This window comes from Nycticebus coucang, chromosome 11, assembly GCF_027406575.1.
Source record: "Nycticebus coucang isolate mNycCou1 chromosome 11, mNycCou1.pri, whole genome shotgun sequence".
Classification (NCBI taxonomy): domain Eukaryota; kingdom Metazoa; phylum Chordata; class Mammalia; order Primates; family Lorisidae; genus Nycticebus; species Nycticebus coucang.
The window spans coordinates 54,604,164-54,610,652 of NC_069790.1; the positions used below are offsets into that span (position 1 = coordinate 54,604,164).

At 39.5% G+C, this 6,489-nt stretch overlaps 1 pseudogene; it reads left to right on the forward strand.

Annotated features, from left to right (window-relative positions):
- Positions 1–237: 237 nt before the first annotated feature.
- On the forward strand, positions 238–722 carry LOC128560021 (ragulator complex protein LAMTOR4-like; annotated as a pseudogene).
- Positions 723–6,489: the final 5,767 nt, after the last annotated feature.

The window sequence follows — 6,489 nt, forward strand, 5'->3', positions numbered from 1 at the left end:
TAAGTTTCTCCCTGCTAAACTTTTATCTCCATTATAACATATTTCCCTGCTATATATACCTAGCACTGTATCCTTAACATGTAGAACACTACTTTCTATTAGAAATTCAATAAATGTTAATGAATGCATGACAAAGGAATGAATTAGAGGCCTACTAGCCTACTTCTAACATACTCCAATGAGATAACTCAACTGCTCATTAAGAAATGTGGTCCAGGAAGCTTCCTGGAGCCGGAAGCTACCTATGTGTTAGGGAGCTCCTGGAGCACCTAAGGCTGAGATGACTTCCGCACTCACCCAGGGGCTGGAGCGAATCCCAGACCAGCTCCGGTACCTGGTGCTGAGCCACGGTACCATGCTGGCATCATCCGGGGATCTCGAGAATGATGAGCAGACAGCCAGTGCAATCTCTGAGCTGGTCAGCACAGCCTACGGTTTCCAACTGCACCACAGAATGAATGCCCCCTTCAAGTTCTGTCAGTGGTCTTGGGAGAGCACACACTGCTGGTGACCATCTCAGGACAGAGGGTGTTTGTGGTGAAGAGGCAGAACCGAGGCCGGGAGCCCATTGATGTCTGAATCTGCCAGAGGGCAAGTGTCTGAGAAGCGGATTGGGTCCATGGGCCTCTGTGATGAAGGCATAGCCATCCTCCACCTCTTTCTTGGCTTGCTGCAAAAACTAAGGCCTTCTGCTCCCCCACCCCTACCTGGAAGGGCAGAGGCTCAGGGACTTTGCACTGTGTCAAAATGAATGAGGACAAGGGGACTTCCCTAATAAACTTGAGTCAGATGTTTTATTTAAAAAAAAAAAAAAAGAAAGAAATATGGTCCATTACCTTGTTTTAACGAACTAATTTATTTTTAATTTGCATTGTATATATTTTAAAGTGATTATTACAAAGGAAAGATGGTTGTCCATTTACCTGTCTCTAAACTTTAGTTTGACTGAGTGAATTCCATGTGGTCATAGGAATTAAAATTAGTGGAATGATTGGACCTAGATATTATTATCACTTGGACTAGAATGTATTTTCACTAAATAGTGAATAACTGAGGCTTACTAATTCTTTTCTATAGTTGTAAAAAGAAACCCATGGTAAATTTTCTATCCTTCTTAGCAAACGCTGATAATATAAACATACTGAACACATGATGGTGGATTCTTGGGCTGTGCACAATAGCATATGCCTGTAATCCTAGTACTTCAGGAGGCTGAGACAGGAGGATCATTTGTGTTCAGAAGTTTGAGATCAGCCTAGCAGCATAGCAAGACCCTATCTCTACACAAAAAGTTAAAAATTCAGCTGAACATGGGCGGCGCCTGTGGCTCAAAGGAGTAGGGCACCTCCTATATACCGGAGGTCCCATATACCGGAGGTGGAGGGTTTGGGACTTTACATACAAAAGATATGACCAAAAATATGGCCCTGGCCAAAAATATGGAGGCAAGCACCTGTGACCCCAGCTACTCTACTTGGGAGGATGAAATAAGAAGATGGCTCAAGCCCAGGGGTTTGAGGCTGCAGTGAGCTATGATGAGGCCACTGCACTCTAGCGTAGGTGACAAAGCAAGACTCCTTCTTCTCTTAAAAAAAAAAAAAAGGATGAATTCCTAACTTTTCTACCTCAGATGCTAAGGACATGTAAATGTAACTTGAGCTATTAGGGCCACCACAGAGCTTTCTCCTTTTACCCCAGAAAAGTGTCGCCTCTCCATCTATAGCACATCTTTAATATAGTCCATTTTATATTCCCTTCAGCTGAGTATGGAAATGGTTAGTTATTTAAATGGTTCCAAAGCCACTGTTAAGTGAAAATATTTAAATGTGGAACAGATGTTCAAATACTGGGGCAGTAAAGATATTATTTAGGGCAACTGAAAAGCAGGTAAAAGGGAGGAGGAGATCAACTCCTGAAGGTGAGCACCTGCTGTCAAGGCAACGGCAGTGAAAAAAGTGAAAGTTTCAGCGTCCAGGGTGGTGGAACTGCTGCCATTTTGTGAGGGGCCCAGGTATTAGTCCAGAAAAAATACCATGCATCTCTGTTTCTGGTTGCCCTGTGACATTTGTTGATGGGACAGGAGGGATCCCTAGAGCAGAGCATTCTCACATTGTTTGTCCAAGGTAGGAGCAGAGGTCCAGTGGGTGAAGAGAGGAGACTTTATCCCTCCACCTACATCTCTAGTGTTCCAATCTCAGCAGTTCTGCAGATTTCATTTGAAACAGGGAATATTTTGTCATATGGAATTTTACAAAATTATTCTAATTATCTTGGAGATATGGGTAGAAATATAGCTCTGGAAGTTCTCATTTTTTTAGAAAAGGTAACAGGAAGGGGGATTTGCAATAAGTCTAGTAAATTCTAAACCTGTAGATTGGCTTAGAAGTAGACAGGTAGATCAAGTGAATAAGGAGGGCACAAACATATTAAAATATATAGAATTTCTTATATGATAAGGTGTTATTTAAAATCAAATAGAAAATGATAGATTATTCAATATATAACATATGAGCTCTACTACGTAACTGCCAGAGGAGTTAGTATTATAATTTAAATATAAAAACACCAATCCAGAAGAAAAAAAATCATTTTGTGATTCAAGTGCAAAGAACATTTGCACTTGAATGGTTATAGCAGTTCAGTTCACAATTGCAAAGATATAGAAACAACCCAAGTGCCCTTCAACCCATGAATGGATTAATAAACTGTGGTACAGGTATACCATGGAATACTACTCAGCCATAAAAATGATGGAGACTTTACATCTTTTGTATTTACCTGCAGCGAGATGAAGAACGTTCTCTTTAGTAAAGTATGCAAGAATGGCAAAGCAAGCTTGCTGTGTACTCAATACTAATTTGAAACTAGTAGATGAACAATCACAGGCCCACAGGAAAGAAAAACACAATTAAATTCAATAAGGGGAGGGGAGAGAAGAAAGGGATGTAGTAAGTTCCCACCTAACAGGGTACAACGTAGGGGTATTTGGTACACCTCCCGGGTGAAGGGCTTAACTGCAACTTACAAATGCAAAGACTGAAGCCTAATCATATGTACCTTTACAGTAATCTAAAATTTTAAAAAATTAAAATCCTATAAACACTTGAATAAAATATAGGCAAATATTTTTGAAACTTGAGGTAGAAAGGATTAGAAGACTGATAAGGACACCAAACCCATTAACCATGAAAAAAAATCTCTTATTAATTTCAATTATGTAAGAGATAAAGAGAAGCCAAATGAGAAAACTTTAAAGTAAGGTTGAAAGACAACATGAAAGGAACACATTTGGAATAAATATGCCTACAGTGGTTCGATACTTTCAACATATCAAATACTCCTAGTCCTAAAACACGAAAAGACAAACAAAAATATATACTAACTGTACTTTACTGAAGAAATTTAAATGGCCAATAAATACATGGAAAAGAGTTAAACCTTGTTCATCTTTAAAAATTTGGGTGATAATGCATAGTTTTGTCAAAACTAACAAATACATAGCATTTGTTATACTATGTGTATGACACGTAGTATTTTAATGTACTCTGGGTGGCTGTACAATTTGGGTGCCACCTCCGTGGGGGAACAATTAGTCAATGTGTATCAAAAGTTAAAGTGCACATACCTTTTGACTCAGAAATTCCATTTCCTGGAGTTTATTCTAAGGAAATAATCAGACTTTGAAGAAGAAATAGTAAAGATGTTCACTACAGAAATATTTATAATAATGAGAAGTTTGAAACAACCCATGTGTCAACATGGATGAGTACCCATGTGTTAGTCAGGATAAGCTAGACTGTGTTGAAATAATGGAGGTTTTCCATTTAAAAGTTTTTTTTCCTTTGCTCATGGAAGGTCCATTCAGGGCCTGGCAACTTCCACAGGGCAGCACCTTTTCCAGGCTCCATTAGTGCCACTGTGGCAGGACAGGGCTGTACAAAGGCTTGTCACTGCCTCTGTCTATAGGTGACATGTATCATGTCCACTTGGAGCTCGTCAGCCAGAGCCAGTCCTATGAACCTGCCTGACTCAGGGAGCTGGTGTAAAGATCTTTCTGTATGCTCAGGAAGGGAGAATAAGATGCGGATGAGGTCTAGTAATTTCTACCATATGTGGCCATTGAAAGTGGAATTTACTAACACAAAAGGATGTGCACATGCATTCCATTGGAGAAAAGCATGTGTTTAAAGTCAGCACAGACAAGAAAAACACACAAACATGTATCTCTACATACAAATTGAACAAATAGGGAAGAATTTATACACTAAAAAGTGAATAGAAATTGTTTTAGAGTGATGGGATTATGTATACCTAAGTCTGTTTAACTCAGATTTAGATGACAGCATGTGTCTCCACAAAACATAGTAACTACCATCGTGATCACATTAAAATGTACACTTCATATTAACTATTCTGGCTCATTTAATCCTCTCAATACCTCTGACATAGAGATTTTCTCCATTAACATATGAGAATCTTCTCAAAATTTAAAGACTTACCCAATATTAGTCAATAAGTATGATTGCAAGGGTTTACCAAATCCAAATACCATGCTCCTTTCAAATTTTTTAACAAATGCAAGAATTTATCGGATCCTTCATTTTAGCACACTAAGGCTTTTCTGCAATGCTGGTCATGCAATCATGGTCTGGGTCTGAGATTACTCAGATGTATTTTTTAAATAAAATAAATAAATCTGGGTTTTAGGAAGACGTTCTTGCCTCTGTATATTCCTGCCCACTTCCCCTTCACATTGCTCCCTGCCTTGTGAGCTTCCTTCCTCCTGGATTTCTTTCTCTGTTTCTTCAAGAAACAACAAACTCGTGATCTGCGTTCTCTTCTGTAACTTTGCTGCCGGTCCTCCCTCTATGCCTGAACCCATTCTTTCTGTTCTACTTTCTATTCTAAGGCATCTTCCCAGATTCAATGCATCCCAAGCTGACCTTTTGATGGTTTTGGATTCCCTCAGAATCCGTGTACATAGTGAGCCTGCTTTATCGTGTCCAGGCTCATCTTCCCACATGTGCAACACCCATTGGTTTACCAACTAAGCTTCTGGAAGGCAGACTATTCTTTTCTCTTTGATTCTTTGATATTTCATAGTGTGGCAGCTGTGGGCAGGCATCACCTGATCTCTTTCATGAGAAATGGCTGTAGAAATGTGGCTTAGTTGCAGCCCCAGCTGTCACCCTATGAAGGTACTGCCACACTCATGAGGAGGCCACGCTTCCCTAGGATGCTTCTCCCAGCTGATGACCAAACGTGACAGGGTTGGTGCTGCACCATTCCTGTGGAAAGCAGGTCTCCTGTCAGAAGAACCTTCTCCTCTGTGTACTTGTTTCCCATGGTTGCCGGAACAAATTCCTGCAATCTGGGCAGCTTAAAACAATAGAAATGTAGTCTATCACCACTGTGGGGCCAGAAGTCTAAAGTCAAGGTGTTGGAAGGTTGGTTTCATGCAGAGGTTCTGGGGGAGAATCCGTCTCATCCTTCTGATGTTGCTGGTGGCTGCCAGCAATCCTTGTTGATCCTCAGCTTGTAACTGCAATATCTGCCTCTGCCTTCACATGACTTTTTTGGTGTGTTTATGTCATCATATAAGAACCTTTGTCATTTGATTTAGGGCCCACCTGGATAATCATTCCATCTGTGGTCCTTAATTCTATCTGTAAACACTCCTTGTCCAAATAAGGTCACAGGTGAACGTACCTTTGTGGTGATGAGGGACACCATTCAACCCACTATGTTCAGGGATTTCTTTTCTTTAATTTCAATGCATTTAAGAGATACAAGTGGAGTTTTGTCACATGGATATATTGTGTAGTGGGGAAGTCTGGAGTTTTAATGTACTCATTACCTGAATAGTGCACCTTTTACTCAGTAGGTAAATTTTCACCCCTCCCCCCTCTTCCACCTACTTTTGGAAGGTGACCATTATTCTACTTTGTACAACCATGTACATTCATAGCTTAGCTCCCAGTTACAGGTGAGAACATGCAGTATTTGACTTCCTGAGTCACTTCACTTAGGATAAAACATATATATAAGAAACCTCATTTTCTTTATCCACTCAGTGGTTGATGGACATTTAGAGTGATTCCGTATCTTTGCCATTGTGAATTGTGCTATGGTAAACATAGCACAGTGTTTGAGGGTGTCCTTTTGATATAATGACTTCTTTTCCTCGAGTAGATACCCTTTAGTGAGATTGCTGGATTGATTGGTAGGTCAAATTTTAATTCTCTGGGGAATTCCCACATTGTTTTCTATAGAGGTTGTACTTATTTACGTTCCTGCCAACAGTATATAAGTGTTTCCTTTTTATCACATCTACATTGACATTTATTGTTACTTGAATTTTGGTTTTTAATAATGACCATTCTAACTGGGGTAAAGTAGTATCTACCAACATCTATTGTAACTTGACTTTTGGGTTTTATTTTTATTTATTTTATTTTATTTTTATATTTTTATTTATTTATTTATTTT